The sequence below is a fragment of the Siphateles boraxobius genome, unplaced genomic scaffold (assembly GCF_051911475.1).
Source record: "Siphateles boraxobius isolate OS27281-9 unplaced genomic scaffold, OSU_SipBor_1 99, whole genome shotgun sequence".
Lineage (NCBI taxonomy): Eukaryota > Metazoa > Chordata > Actinopteri > Cypriniformes > Leuciscidae > Siphateles > Siphateles boraxobius.
Genome location: NW_027509229.1, coordinates 2,601,596 through 2,618,463, shown reverse-complemented (window position 1 = coordinate 2,618,463; position 16,868 = coordinate 2,601,596). Strand labels below are relative to the sequence as shown.

Below are 16,868 nucleotides of genomic sequence, written 5' to 3'. Positions count from 1 at the left end.
GGTCGCTCGGCGAAGGGTCCGAACAACACACTGATGGTTTCGTATATCAGAGCAGATATCCTGTTGAGGCAGGGGCTGTGGCCCGGGGAATTGAGACTTCACCCCGAGGTGGTGCAGCTTCTTAGGGATAACTTGGGTCAACTCAAGTCGACCTTTCGCATCGTTTGTAAAATGCATTTCCCTTTGTGGTTCTCCCTCACGCATCCAGCTCCGCTTGGACTGGACGTGATGTATTAGGTGTGGTTGACGCTACACCTGTACGCATTCCCGATATCTTTGCTCCTGGGAGCTCTGGAGTTATGGATACTGTGGGCTCGGCCTCTGAGGGGGCCCAGCTCATAGATTCAGGTCTCTCGACCGAGGTCGTGGAGACCCTACTCCAGTCCAGAGCTTCCTCCACGAGAAGACTAAATATGCGTTGACATGGAAACTGTTCTCTGCCTGGTGCAGAGAACGCCTTCTGAATCTTGTTTCTGTTGGTACAGTACTTGATTTCTGTAATGAATGTTTCTTTGCTGGGTTATCTCTGAGGAGAGATCCTTAATTTCGTCTTCTCCTTGGTACAAGAGGCTGAGGCCTGCATGTTCTTGGATTTGCACCTGGTTTGGTGGTAGTATTTTTTCACCCCAGGTCGGGTTGTATTTCTTAAGTTCCCTACTAAATGTGCGGGTCATTTGTGCTCCAGGCCATCTATCCTCCACCTTTAATACCCCAGATCAGGAAAACCAAATCTGTTATGCCCTGTCCGGGCTTTGGATGCGTATATCCACAGAGCTGTACAGTGGCGTATATCAGAACAATTATTTTTCTGCTTCGGGTAACTTAAGATAGGTTGCCCAGCATCTAAACATATAATGAGCAAGTGGGTAGTTGAGGCTATCTCACTTGCTTACGAAGCGGCCGGACAGTCTTCACCTATGGCTGTTCAGGCCCATTCTACAAGGAGTATGGGTGCCTCTAGGCTTTAATTTCGTGGGTTTCCCTTCAGGACATTTGTAATGCGGCAGGCTGGTCCTCACCACATACATTTGTCAGATTTTATGACCTAGACCTCTCCACTCCCGGGGCTAGGCTGCTTGCTTCTTAGTGTGCGCAAGGACTTCACACAGAACGGGCATTTCTCATTATGGCGTAGTGGGTATAGGGTTCGCACCGCGTCTCAACGCAGCTCGAGTTCCCTTGAAAGGGAACGTCTCAGGTTACGTATGTAACCCTGGTTCCCTGAGAGGGAACGAGACGCTGCGTTCTCCTGCCATACTTCCTGCATGCCCTGATCGACTTGCTTCAGGCTTTTTCAGAAGCTGTCGCTGTCTGTTTTCTGGTGTGCTTTATAGCTTCCTGGTCTATGACGTCATCCACCTATGACGTCTCGCTCTTCCATTGGACTGATTATACACGTGCTTCGCGACGCAATCACGCAGAGCGTTCCCACCGCATCTCAACGCAGCGTCTCGTTCCCTCTCAGGGACCCAGGGTTACATACGTAACCTGAGACGTTAATGTGGTAAACTCTTGTGACTCTTTTTCAAAATAGTCTCCTTTCTTTAGCAGCATGAGTGAGGAGTCTTTAGAGAATGCTGATGAGGATGAGAGTTTTCTTTCTCGAGAAAAAGTTGACGGATGACTTAAAACGTTGAGATTCTTCTTAACCTGTCCTCTCATCTTTCTTTCTTTTTTATTTACAAAGAAGAAACAGCACTGCATTGAGTGCATTAACAAAAAAACAAAAATAAATAAATAAATTAAATTAAAAAACTAGCTCCTCAACAAGTAGGAAAAAAGCGTACATAGTTCTTAAGAAGTGTGTTTTCCTTACTGTTATCGATTGAGTTTAAGAAATTTTCTCAGCAATGAAGACATCAAATCTAGGCAAAGTCTTGAGAAATTAGTTTTTGTGAATAAAAAATTTACAATGCAACACAACATTATCATTATCAATACAACATTATCAATACACATACAACAATACACATACAACATTATCAATAGCATAGTCACTCCCAGAAAAATAGAGGAATATATCCTTCAATGAAAAGTTTAAATCACATTTGATAAAATGAGAAAGATAACAACCCAAGCTCTCCCAAAGATGCTTAACCTGATTGCAGTAGTAGAATAAATGAAGCAAAGTTTATTCCTCAACCCCGCAAAATACATACAGGTCAGAGATATCAAAAAAAGAGGCAATTTGTGAGTTGGTTGGGTAAACATTATGAAGAATCTTAAAGTGTACCTCTCTAATTTTATTGGACATACAATACTTCTCTGGGAATAACCATGCCCTCTTCCAGCAAATACTGTCCAAAAATTATTCCAGAAAAATTTACATCGAGGGGGTGTGTAAACTGTGTAATGTAACAATAGCTTTATAAGTTTACTATTACATTTTTTATCAATAAGGCTAACTCCATCCAATAAAAGTTTGGGCATAATTGTTTTTCTCTCATTAAAGAAAAGGTGTGTTTTAAATAAATGCACATAACTTGGAGACAAAGCTTTGATGACAGAATTGAAAGTTATAGCAGGCAGAGGAAAATTATACAAGGTCATAAATTCTTCATATTCCAGTATACTGCCATCATTTTTAAATAAATCCAAAACAAAAACAATACCTCTATCATACCACTTATCCATAAAAAAATATTTGTTTTGGATTAAAATGTTCAAATTATTCCACAGAATTTCTTTGTGTGGAGAAAAATTGTGCACATAACACAATTTCCAAGCAAGTAAAACTTGAGAGAGAAATTGGTAATTTAGAAGGGGTGAAATTACATTTTAAAAGAAACTCTAAACTGCCTTATCTACGAAATATGGCATTGGGAATATAGTTCCTGTCATGAACTGCTTGGTGGAAACAGACAGTGGTGATCCAAATGCAGGCTTTATTGAGAGGAAGATCCAGAAACAGGTACGAGAGAACAGGCAGTAGTCAAAACCAGGTAAGCAGTCCAGATCAGCAAACATACAATGCAGGTTTAAGGCAAACGGGAAGAGCAGATACAGGCAAGGAGTTCAGGAACCGTGAAACTGGAAAACACTAAGGAACTAGGCAAACACTTAATGCAGTCAGACACTTACAATACTGAGCCCCGAACCAAGGGAAAACTCAGGCTTAAATCAGGGACGCTAAATCTAAAACAGGTGCAACAAATAAACCATAATCAGTCCAGGGTAAAACATAAAGGAACCAATAAACTACGGACAGAGTGCCGCCCAGAGGCTCAAGCGGGCACTCCAGCCGCAGATCGTCACAGTACCAAATTGAGCCATTACTGCAAAGACATTTTTTAACCAACTAATTCTAAAAGAGCTGACTAATTCTTTAAAATGTAAAACTTCCAGTCCACCCTCAAAGCTTCTATTAGACAAAACAGATTTCCTAACTTTGTGAGATCTGTTCCTCCAAATAAAATTCAGTAAACTTTTGTCAATATCATCACAGATTTTGTCACTAACAAATAAAGATAAAGAGGGATAAACACAACGAGACAAACCCTCTGCTTTAGAAATAAGTACTCTCCCATAGATTGACAGATCTCGTTGTAGCCAACAATTAAATATGGTTCTTGTTTCATTATTTTATTTAAAAAATTAAGTTGTTGGCGGAGCAGTCTGTCCTTTGTTAGGAAAATCACCACGTACTTGATACAGTCTTTAACAGGTATATTGTGCATCAATGTTTGTTGAGTGTCATAAAGACAGAATAGTTCAAACTTTGATACATTTAAATATAAACCTGAAGCTGCAGAGAAAGAATTAATAATATTGATACACAAGGGAATTTGACTTTGGTCTTTAAGAAATATGGTTGTATCATCAGGTAGTTGAGATATTTTAAATTCTTTACCAAATATAGAAATACCTTCTAAACTGGGATTTTGAAAAATAACAATTGATAACAATTCAACAGCTAACAGAAAAAGAAATGGAGAAATGGGGCAACCTTGGCGCACTCCTCTATCACAATTAAAGTGTTTAGTAGTTTGAAAGCCAACCAAAACTGAAGAGTTAATATCATTATAAAGCATGCCCACAATGTTGATAAAATTACATCCAAAACCAAAAAGGCTAAGAAATTTAAGCAAAAATTGGTGTTCTAAAGAGTCAAATGCTTTATAAAAATCCAAAAACATTATAATAGCTTCTGAATCAATATTCTCTGAATAATCAATAAGATCAAGAACTAATCTTATGTTGGAGCTAATGTGCCTATTTTTCATAAATCCATTTTGTGTTTCGCCAATTATACTATTAAGGCCAGATTTTAAACAAACTGCCAAAATTAAAGCAATATAATTTAATATAATTTATAATCAACATTTAACAGTGATATAGGTCTCCAGTTTTCAATTAAAAGTGGGTCTTTATCAGTTTTGGGGATCAAGGAAATAAGACCCTGCTTCATTGAGGGAGTCATCTCGCCTTTTTTAATACAGTCTTTAAACAAACTATGTAGAGGTTGCTTTAAGATGTCCTCTCATCTTTCTTATTTGACAGAGAAAGAGAGGAGTGATGCCACTGAGTTGGTGCTGTCATTTCCCTCTCTTTTCCTTGACGTTCCTGGTCGCACTTCTGTCATAGAACATGATATCAACGTAGGAACCTCATGTCCCGTTAAACAGAACGCTTATCGAGTCAATCCTTTTAAAAGAGATTTGCTGAAACAAGAGGTGAACTATCTGCTTGCTCATAATCTGGCTGAATCTAGTTTCAGTTCAGGAGTTCTCCTTGTGTTTTAGTAAATAAACCTGATGGCTCATATCGATTCTGCACAGATTATCGAAAACTTAACTCTGTGACAAAGCCGGACTGCTTCCCTTTACCTCGAGTTGATGACTGCGTCGATCATATTGGCTCTGCCTGTTACATTAGTAAGTTCGACCTCTTAAAGGGGTATTGGCAGGTGCCTTTGACTAGTCGTGCGAAGGAATTATCTGCCTTCGTTACGCCTGATGCTTTCCTGCAGTATACGGTTATCCCTTTCGGAGTCCGAAATGACCCCGCAACTTTCCAGCGACTCGTAAACCGTATACTGTATGGAATGTCAGGATGTGAGGCATAGCTTGATGACGTCGTGCTGTATAGTTCCTCCTGGTCTGAACATCTTAACCAGATTAAAGAATTTTTTTTCGTTTAGCAAAGGCTAATCTTAAAGTTAATCTCGCTAAGTCTGAATTCGCGAAGGCAACCGTTACCTATTTAGGTAAGGTAGTGGGAAATGGTTGTGTAAAGCCCATTGAGACTAAGGTAGAAGCCATTTGTAACTTTCCAGCTCCCACCACTTGTCGTGAATTGCGACGATTCCTTGGTATAGTGGGATATTATCAGAGTTTTAGCGAAAATTTTGCCAGTGTAGTCTCACCTCTTACCAATTTGTTGAATCCGAAGTTGTCTTTTCAGTGGTCTGAGCCCTATCAGCAGGCTTTCGAAAATTGCAAAGCTTTGCTGGTGTGTGCCCCTGTTTTGACAGCTCTGAATTTTGAAAAGTCTTTTAGTCTTGCAATCGATGCAAGTGCTTGTGGTGCGGGCGCCGTTCTCTTACAGGAGGATACGAACGAGATTAAACATCCTGTAAGTTACTTTTCAAAAAAATGTAATCAACATCAACAGGTATATTCCACCATTGCAAAAGAAGCTCTTTCCCTAGTGTTGGCCGTACAACATTTTGAGATATATCTAGGGTCAATTGCTGCACCGATTATCGTTTATACGGATCATAATCCTTTGGTCTTCTTGAATCCGATGAGAAATCGAAATCAGCGACTTATGCGGTGGAGTCTCATTCTACAACCTTTTGTTAACCAATTTCCCCAACAGGAGGAGGTGACAAAAGTGACTTTTGCTTGATTCATTATTAGTCACTACATGAGGGCATTTTAAGTTTACAGCCTGACCTAAACTCATTACTGATGAAGGGCCTGTGCTGTAGCATAACATTTAAGGCTGTGAGTTTGCTTAACTAGTGTTCCTCAAAGGAAGGGTGAGACCGTCACTTTCCTTTTGTTCTATTAAACAAAAATCAGTCTTTCATCTCTGTTGTAAGTTACTGGGGAAATTAAGCACTCACAGCCCAAATGGTTAACACCTGAGCAAGCTACCCCATGAGTTTACTGACGAGGGGAGGGGCTGCTTCAGAGTAGCAAGCAGACTAAGGCCCTGTCCACACGGACACGGGTATTTTTATAACCGTGACTTTTTTTACGCGGTTCGGCCGTTCGTCCACACGAAAACGCACTGAAACCGAACATTTTTGAAAACCCCTGCCAGGGTGAGGATTTTCAGAAACGCCGGTTACAGTGTTGTCGTGTAGACAGTGAAACCGGGGTTTTTGCCTTGCGACGTCAGAGTGTGCGCCGTTATCAGCTGTGTTTGACATCAGATTTGCGCTTCTGATTGGCCAACGTGGCTTTAGGGTTAAGGTTTATATCACCGCCTGCTGGCGTGGCATGCTCTTGACCGCGCTTGATTGCGTGTTTTTACGTTTTCATGTAGACGGAGACCGAGCATGTGTGGACAGGATTTTTTTTAAAAACGCTGTAGGAAAAACTCCGGTTATAAAAATACCCGTGTCCGTGTGGACATGGCCTGAGTAGGAGCTGAGTAACATTGTTAACTTGTTTAAAGTTCTTTTTGTTTTTTCTACACTCTTTTCCCCAATGTCCATGTTTACCACAATAATAACAACTACTGCCCTCTCTCTTAGGACATTTGCATTTCTGTTGATTCTCTGTGTTGACCTTAAAGGATGCTGCTGCAATTTTTACTCTTGCCTTGACATCAGAGTCTCTTTCCCATGCAGCTAACCTCTCCAAGTTGTTTTGCAGGGTTCTAGTGGACCATGTGAAGTCTGAGAAAAGCAATACTTTTCTATGTTCTGACAAAAGACCATCAAACCATGTGCGAACAAGGGGACCATTATCTAGCACCTTCTCTGAAGTGTCAGCTATCCCACTGTGTGCGACCGCTGACTGACAAAACCTTTCAGTTTGTTCATTCACAGTTTCTTCTTTCTTTTGTACACAGCTAGTAATTCTAGACCAATCTATTTTGGGTCCTAGGATATTCTTTAGGATTTTCAAAACACCTTCTCTCATATCACTTCTACTGGCATGTTGTCTTTCAGAAGTCACTGCAGATTCAAAACTGTTGAATTCAGATTCAGTTAAAATTTGGGGCATTAACTGTGTGACTTCTGTCTGTCTACATGTCATATAGACACATTTTGCTGATCAACGCTTGTCTAAATTCAGAAAACTGTGTACGTGCTGATGGCAAGCTCTGGGATAATCTCTCTATGTCTCTAGGTCCGAGTGCTTTGGCAACAGTTTGGATTTGGACTACAGAAGAGTTGGGAGGAACACTTTCAGTCTCCTCGTTTCCCTGTGATCTTTTTTTAGCCCTGCACACATTGACTGAATTTACATGCATATCAGTTACTGATGGGATGTCTACATCTGTTTCAAAGAATGCTTGTAAATCAGGGTAAATGTTATCAGGCTGACTTACTTCTTCCACATCATTTTTTTTTTTGCATTTTTGTTGCGGTTCAATTTCTTGGTCAATGCGGAAACTCTAGCCCGTAGCTCTTTGTTCTCTTTCTCTAGCTCTGAGTTATGCTGAGACTGTTGTGTAGCTAGTGCTAAACTAAACTCTCTATGGCAGCAGATAATGGCTTTCACATTTTTTTGCGGATACTTGCTCCAAGCACTTTTTTACACTCATCTAAAGACCAAGTCTTTGTCTGGATGAATCTCATATTTCTGTGCTAGTTCTTGTCTAACTTTTTCTGTGACTATTAGGTTCATTTGTTCTCCTAACAGCGTTTTAAATTCACTATCTGACCACAAAGAGGTAGCAAGACCACCTTTTTCAGTTGTTGGAACCAGCCTAGCATTCCTTCTAACCATTCAGTGATGTTTCTTTGTTATCACACAATCAAAAAATCACTAAAACTTCTCTGATCAACAGAGGGTACACTTGTTAACACAGATCAACTATTGTTAACCTTCTTTGGCAGAGCAAAGGATAACACAATATTACTAGCACTTTACACTAATCTTCTCTGCCTGAAACAGAGGATAAAACAAAATATTATCACGTAATGCTAACCTTCTCTGTGAACAGAGGATGAACAAAAAAAAACCCAAAAAAACAAATAACTAGCACGTAATGCTAATCTTCCCTGCCTGAAACAGAGGATCACCAAAAAAACTAAAAACAAATAACTAGCACGTAATGCTAATCCTTCTCTGCGAACAGAGGATCAACTTTCATCTCTAAAAGAAAATTTTAGAGGATAACACCAGTTAACCAAACTCCACAGCAGTCTGTTAACTCTTCTCTGGCGGTGCAGAGGATAACACATTTGTACTGGTCTTCAGTGGTTCTTTGAATAGAGTGAAACTCACCAAATCGTTCGTTGTACGGAAAAATTCCGTCTGGAACAAAAACTCAGTCAGAAAGGTTAATTCTTTGTTGAGATTCAGTTCTGGAACTCAGTCAGCTTTATTGAGATCTTTGTTGAGATTTAGTTCTGGAACCCATTCAGCTTTGTTGAGATCTATGTTGATATTCAATCTGGATTCTGGTGAGTAGCTCTATCCGGGTCTCGCCACCATCTGTTGTGAACTTTCTTCTTCTTAAGTTAAGAAAAACTCAGAAGCGAAAACCAGGAGACTTGGAGGTATCTTTTAAACAGGATTCTTTATTTGCTGTAGTCTGCTTCATCCAAAATCTTACCCAAGTCAAGTCTAACTAAGGGAAACGTTCCCTTGCAATTTATACACATTTAGGGGCAGGGCTTAACATTGTGATGAAAAAAGCATGTAAATGAGCTGAGACATGAGAACAGAACGAGTAGGATTTCCCGCACCGAGACAGAAACTCAAAGACAAAAGGTGTAACTCAGAGCCTTTAGATGCTAATCCAATCAGCATGATTAGATCAACAAAAGCCCAGCTTAACTTTGAGAAGTGACAAGAGGTGTGCAAGTGTGCAACTTTTTCAGTTAAAATACTATAGTATTGGAAGCTCAATTAAACATTTTAATAAATTTGTAACACTCCAAGACAAACAGTGTCTTTTGCGCCGATGTCACAATTACGTCACGGCGTTAGCTGGAGGCAAAACAAAGTGAACTGGAGGCGGCCAATACAAACCAGCACAGATTCGGCTACATAATAAGGATCTTAAATTATTATTATTTTTATTAAATGTCATCTTGTTGTGTTTCTGGGTGATAGAATCTCCTACAGGATCCAATTTGAAATTTTATCGCATAATGTTTTCTAAATTATTGTGATTATTTGTGAATCATCTATGATTGTATACATTGTTGTGATTGATTGTGATACACTTTTTGAAGAACCTGGTAAGAAATAATAATCAAATACATAGTTAATTAATATAATTTTAATACATACAAAATATTTTTATTTCTAGAAAATATTCACATCATTAAAATTGCACTGTAATGTCACTCTTTACATTGTCGTCTTCTGGCGTTGGCGCTGGGCAGGACCACGCAATGTAACGTTGCCACAAGTCAAGACCATTCATTACATAGTTATAGGCATCTAAAGATGTATTTGCCCTCAGTTTGTCTATCAGGTGTAGAAGGCAGGCCACACACCGGAGGTAACGTTAATCCTAAAGTGTGTATGGGTCGGCCAATCTGGTTCCGTCCGTTAAAATTAACTTTTGCAAATAACAATCGCGGTCCTGGACAGTGAGTGACCTTGCACATTTCGATACAATCTGGTTTAATCCCGTCATTGTTAAAAAAACAAGCTAACAAAACTTGCAAACTAGTGTTTGTGAAGCGGCCAAAGGGATCGTTCTGCCTCCACCTAAGCTCCGCCCACATAAAAACGTCATCATGTTTACCAAATGAAAGGGGGTCTATAGTAGGTTCAAAAGAACAGCATTTATCTAAAGTAGAAAGCTTTTGCAACTTAATAAATGCATAAACTGTCAATGTTGGTCAATTTAATCCATCCTTGCTGAATACAATTATTCATTTCTTTAATTTCTTTCCAAAAAAAGAAAAAAAAACCTCTAACTGACACCAAACTTTTGAAAGGCTGTGATAATGATACAAAAGCTTTCTATTTTAGATAAATGCTGTTCTTTTGAACTTTCTATTCATCAAATAATCCTGAAAAAAATTGTACAGTTTTCAACATTGATAATAATAATAAATGTTCATCGAGCATCAAATCATCATATTATAATGATTTCTGAAGGATCTTGTGACACTGAAGACTGGAGTAATGATGCTGAAAATTCAGCTTTACCAACACAGAAATAAATTGCATTTTAAAATATATTCCAATAGAAAACAGTTATTATAAATTGTATAAATATTTTACAATATTACTGTTTTTGCTGTATTTTGGATCAAATAAATGAAGCCTTGGTGAGCAGAAGTGACTTCCTGAAATCTTATCTTTCTAATAATTGTAGCCACCATTGTGTGTATGTATGTATGTATATATATATATATATATATATATATATATAATATACACACACATAGTAAATGAGGGAACTACACAGGAACAGCTGGCCAAGGATTAATTAATCCGTTACCACAGAAACGTCCCGGGTTACGTATGTAACCCTAGTTCCCCGAAGGGACGGACGCTGCGTGAAATCGCAGTGGGAACGCCCTCAGCGTGACGCGTCTGAAGCATGAATGAAATCAGTCAATGGAGAGAATGAGCGTACGGCGAGTGACGTCATCGACCAGGAAGCTATAAATATCCCCTGAGTACACAACACGCCAGCTTAAAAGTTACTGAAGCAGCGACCCAAGGGGATGCCGAGAGTATGGCAGGACACGCAGCGTCCGTCCCTTCGGGGAACTAGGGTTACATACGTAACCCGGGACGTTCCCCTTCAGGGACTACCGCTGCGTGAAATCGCAGTGGGAACGCAATACCCACATCCCCATACGACCAAATCCCCGTCGTGTGTCATTAGGAGACACAAACCGACGAGAGAACCTGAGCCCCGGGAGTGGAGCTAAGATCGAGGGAATAAAATCTAACGAAAGTGTGCGGTGAGGAACAGCCTGCCGCATCACAAACGTCCTGAAGAGAAGCTCCTGAAAGAAGAGCTGTAGAAGCAGCCATACTCCGGGTGGAATGAGCCCTTACAGCCAAAGTGAAGGCTGATGGGCCGAACCATAAGCAAGTGGGATGGCCTCGACCACCCACTTGCTCATCCTTTTTCTAGATGCAGGACACCCTTTCTTAGGTGACCCAAACAGACGAACATTTGTTCCGATCTCCTCCACAGGGCAGCTCTGTGGACGTAAGCATCAAAACCCAAACTGGGCACAGCAAATTAATTTTCTCCTGATCTGACGTCAGAAAAGGCGGAGGACAGAAAACCTGCAGAACTATAGGTCTAACTGAAACAGTTGGAACCTTAGGAACATAACTTGGTCTCGGAAAGAGAAAGGCCTTAACCAACCAGGAGCAAATTCCAGGCACGAGGGAGCCACCGAAAGTGCTTGAATATCTCCAATTCTTTTTAGAGATGAGATAGCGAGAAGAAGGATAGTCTTTAGAGTAAGAAACTTTTCCGAAACTTCCTCGATGGGCTCGAAAGGAGCAAGGGAGAGACCTTCTAAGATGACGGCCAGATCCCAAGCTGGTACCCTTGTGCGAACTGCAGGCCTCAGCCTCAAGGTGACACGAAGGAAGCGAGACATAAGCGGGTGTTTCCCGAGGGAACCTCCACTTGAAGGGGTGTGGTAAGCAGCTAAGGCCGCCACATACACCTTCAGTGTGGAGTGGGATAACCCTGTGGAGAGACGGTCCTGCAGGAAATCCAGGACTGTACCAACCGGGCAGTTAACTGGGTCCTGCTGGCGCTCTCCACACCAAGAGGTGAAAAGTTTCCACCTCGCGGCATATAACTTCCTCGTGGAGGGAGCTCTGGATCGGAGGATGGTCTCAACGACCTCAGCCGAGAGACCAGAATCTATGAGCTGGGCCCCCTCAGAGGCCAAGCCCACAGCCTCCATAGCTCTAGACGGGGGTGAAGGATCGACCCACTCGCCTGAGAGAGCAGATCTCTCCTGATCGGTATCTCTAGGGGAGAGCCGTTGAGGAGAGACACTAGGTCCGCAAACCATACCCGGGCCGACCAGAACGGGGCTATTAGCAGGAGACCGAGCCCGTCCCGGCGAACCCTCTCCAGAACTCCTGGGAGCAGAGCGATTGGGGGAAAAGCGTACAAGCGTGACCTCGGCCACGGATGTACCATCGCATCCAACCCCAGCGGGGCTGGATGGCTGAGAGAGAACCACAGCGGGCAGTGTGATGTTTCTCGAGAAGCAAATAGGTCTACCTCGGCAAGACCGAAATGTTTCCATAGGAGTTCCACCACCTCGGGGTGAAGACTCCATTCCCCGGGCCTCGGCCCCTGTCTTAACAGGATGTCTGCCCCCTGATTTAAATACCCCGGGAGATAAAAGCTCTCAGAGAAAGAAATTTCCCCTGGGACCATAGAAGGATCTGACGTGCCAGTTTGTAAAGCGGGCGAGAACGCAAACCCCCCTGATGGTTGATATAAGAAACCACCGATGTGTTGTCTGTCTGGACAAGAACATGGTGGCCCCTTAGGTCTGGGAGGAAGTGTTTCAGAGCCTGAAACACCGCCAACATCTCTAGGCAGTTTAAGTGCCACAGACGATGATGGTCCTCCCACAGACCCTGAGCCCACCCGTGAGAGAGGCATCTGTCATTAGCATAACGCGACGACAAGGAGCTCCTAACACAGGGCCTTGGGACAGAAACCAAGGATCTTTCCACATGATCAGGGCGTGATGACACCGTCGCAAACTCACGATCATGCGAAGCGGATTTCCCCTCGGGGAGAATCCCTTGGTCCTGAGCCACCACTGTAACAGTCTCATGTGCAAGAGGCCAAGAGGTATCACGTTGGACGCAGCTGCCATGAGACCTAGCAGTCTCTGGAACTGTTTTACAGTGGATGACTGGCCTAGCTTGACCTGATCTACTGCAGCGAGAATCAAAGCAATACGAGCAGGTGACAATCGTGCCTGCATCGTCGTTGAATCCCACACTACACCTAGAAAAGTGGTTCTCTGTAATGGAGAAAGAACATTCTTTTTGGCGTTGAGCCTCAGCCCCAGTCACTTGATATGAGCAAGAACGACATCTCGGTGCCGAACCGCCTGTTGTTCCGATTGAGCTAGAATCAAGCAATCGTCTATATAGTACAGAAAGCGGATGCCCTGTAACCTCAGCGGGGCTATAGCAGCATCCGTACACTTCGTGAATGTTCGGGGTGACAGTGCTAGGCCGAACGGAAGAACCCGATATTGGTACGCTTCGCCCCCGAAAGCGAACCTCAGGAACTTCCTGTGTTGAGGGAGGATAGATACATGGAAGTAAACGTCCTTTAGATCTATCATGACAAACCAGTCCTCGGATCTGATTTGAACATCCCCAGTGACAGACACAGCGCCCTGTAACGTATTGGCAGGGAACAGCTGGTCTGGGCACTCCACAACCCTCCTCGGAGGGGGCGAGCGTCCCTCGGGAAATCGCTCGCCGAGTCTTTCTACGCCCTGTGAAGGCAGGGTTAGTAGAGCAGACCACTGAGGGCATCGGAAAAAGACAGGGCACCGTGTTCTTGTGCAGTGAACTCAGGTCTTTCACGATAGGGACCACCCTCAGAACCCTGACGTTCAGCACGTCAGGATTTTTTTTTTTCGATGAAGTAGTATCCTAACTCCCTGCTGGGTGGGGGACCCATTCCGCCAGGAACTCTACTAAGGGAACCAGCCTCTCGAGGCTGGCCTCCGGATGAACATCCCGAGTGACAGACACAGCGCCCTGTAACATACTGGCAGGAAACAGCTGGTCTGAGCACTCCACAACCCTCCTTGGAGGGGGCGAGCGTCCCTCGGGAAATCGCTCGCCGAGTCTCTCTACGCCCTGTATAGGCAGGGTTAATAGAACAGACCCCTGAGGGCATCGAGAAAGACAGGGCACCGTGTTTTTGTGCGGTGAACTCAAGTTTTTCCCGATGGGGACCACCCTCAGAGTCCTGACGTTCAGCCCGTCAGGACTTTTTCGACGCGGCCTTTCTGGTGACAATGACTGTCCTCAGATCAGTCCTGCCCCGAGAAGGCCGCGCCGGAGAGCACCCCGCCTCGTCCCTCCAGTTTCTCTGCAGGGGGGCACGAGACGTGACACTCCGCTTCTGCTGTGCTCTTTTTGAAGACGAACTCGACGAAAGACTTTGCTCTGGTTGAACATTCTGCGTGACAGACACAGTGCCCTGTAACGGCGCACCGGCAGGGAACGGCTGGTCTGAACACACTAGAACCCTCCTTAGAGGCGGCGAGCGTCCCTCGGGAAAGCACTCGTCAGACCCTTCTACGCCCTGTTTCGGCAGGGTTAGTAGGACGGGCCCCTGAGGGCGCCGGGAGAGACAGGGCACCCTTAAGGGAGGTGAACGCAAGTCTCTCTCGGCGGGGACCCCCCTCAGATTTCCTTTGAGCAGGTCGGCCTGAAAAGCCTGCATAAAAGTCATCGTATGCAAACATGCAGCCGCCTGCCGAGCCACCGAGTAAGCCTTCCCCGCCAGCACAGAGGTATATATATTTATTTATTTATTTTTTGGTGGAAGAGCCGGTGCTTTAAGTGAAGACGATGAAGCAGGAGAGAGATAGCTCGCAAGCGTCTCCTCCGCCTACAGTATCGTCACATAACCAGCAGATTTAGCACCAACAATGTTACCATAAGCATTGGACTGATTTGTGTAAATTCTGCTTGAAACCGGTCTAACCCAGGTCTTTGAAACCTCAGCATGAAGATCTGGGAAGAACGGTAAGCACCGGCTAGAAGGTTGTGGTCGTGCAGACAGAAATCTATCATCTAGATTGCTTTTAATTCTAGAAACCTGTCTATCAGCTGGCCACTCGATACTGTTATTTTTTTTTTTTTTTTTTAGCTTTTCAACAGCCCGAGATAATACATCCATCAAACCTTCTTCATTTGCAGTATAATGTGATAAACTAGTTTTCTCTGATAATAAACTTTCGACATCCAGCTCCTCAGAACTGGAAAATCTCAATTCAACATCATCATGTGCCTCCACCCGGGCAGAAGTAACCGCCGCACCGCGTGCTTCCAGAGCCGGGTGAGAGGCACTAGATCTCGTCGGAGATAGCTGAGATAGGGCGGAGCCCGTCTCAACGTCGCCAGCGAGATCCATCTGCGAGCCCCAAGACAAGCGCCGCCGCTCTGCCTCAACAGAAGCGGGACCCGAGCCTCGGGGAGCTCGCAGCAAATCACTCTCCTCGAAGAGCGATCGCCGCGAGCGCAGAGTTCTCAAGGGAAAACGCTCGCAATGCTGACAATCGACTCCCTCGAGAGCCGACTGGGCATTGCTGCACTCCCAAACAAGCCACACTTAGCTCGTGTGAATCCCCACCCGTGATGTACCGAGTACAGGGGGGAACACACTTCTTATACTGCTCGCTCATATTGGTTTTTTTATATAAAATATATATAGTGAAAACTCCTGACAAAACAGACAAACACAATCGACAGATTCAGACACACACAGAGCTGCTGAAGTAACTAAAAGCTGGCGTGTTGTGTACTCAGGGGATATTTATAACTTCCTGGTCGATGACGTCACTCGCCGTACGCTCATTCTCTCCATTGACTGATTTCATTCATGCTTCAGACGCGTCACGCTGAGGGCGTTCCCACTGCGATTTCACGCAGCGGTAGTCCCTGAAGGGGAACTAATGAGAACAACTCATACAGACATGACAGGAAATGGAAGCTTTAGCGTAAGTTCTGCCAGGAAGACTCAATCATTACGTCACTTATTACCTTCTCATTAAACCAATCGTGTTCTAATACTCGTAGTATAAAAGATCAGTACTTACACGTCTGAGTTCGCAGATGCAACATTCCCCTCCTGTCAGCTACGGGACATCTGCTCTGAAGGACAAAGCAGAAGAAAAGGTTTTTGTCTGGCTGCTCCTCTACGAATTTTGCTTCAGTGAGAAATTGTGATTTGGGGTTATTATTCACATGATGCTGCATCAAAGTGAAAATCACAATGGACATTGTAAAACAAACTTACACACCAAAAACACCAGTGTTAAATGAACACTCTCCAGAGTTCATTACACTCCACACTAAAGAGTGTTAAAGGTCCCATATCGTACAACTTTCTGAAGTTTTATTTTAAGTGTTGATGTCCTTAAGAATATATATATATATATATATATGTGTGGTTTAAGTACCAAAAACCATCTAAATACATATTTTACAGCTCCTTTCTCAGGAGCTCTGCTAAAAACAGGTCGATTTTGGCCCGTCTAATTAATATTCATGAGCCTCTCTTCTGATTGGCCTGTTGTTTTCTTAGTGACCCACCATTGCTGGGGGCGGAGCCTGAAGGCGGGGACTGAGTAGTTCTGACATCACATTTATTCGGAAGTCACAACAGCTTGTGAAAAGGCACAGGTGTTTTATCCAGGCTGTGTGCATGTGTCTGTCGATAGACTGTTTTGAAACATATATGGTAGTTTCATAGAGCCTAGACCTCTGATATCATGAAAAAAGCCAGGGATTTTCAGTTTTGACAATATGTGCATTCAGGACACGTTTAAGGGTTCCCATTAGCCTGGACTAGCCAGTCTAACAAACTTAACAAATTAAACATCAGATTTTCTCAAATCAAATCAATAAGCACAAAAGAAAATACAAAGTTGACTAGTTATATCATGATCTCCAACAAAATACAAAAGCAACAAAATAACGGATGCAATAACATTACAAATTCACCGACCATGATCC

At 43.3% G+C, this 16,868-nt stretch overlaps 1 protein-coding gene across 1 annotated transcript in view; it reads right to left on the bottom strand.

Moving 5' to 3' along the window:
* l1camb (L1 cell adhesion molecule, paralog b) overlaps window positions 1-16,007 on the bottom strand; it is a 252,651-nt gene extending 236,644 nt beyond the window's left edge. The window contains exon 1 of the mRNA XM_077225092.1: window positions 15,950-16,007. The gene's annotated coding sequence lies outside the window, so the exon portion shown is untranslated. The remainder of the gene's footprint in view (window positions 1-15,949) is intronic.
* Window positions 16,008-16,868: the final 861 nt, after the last annotated feature.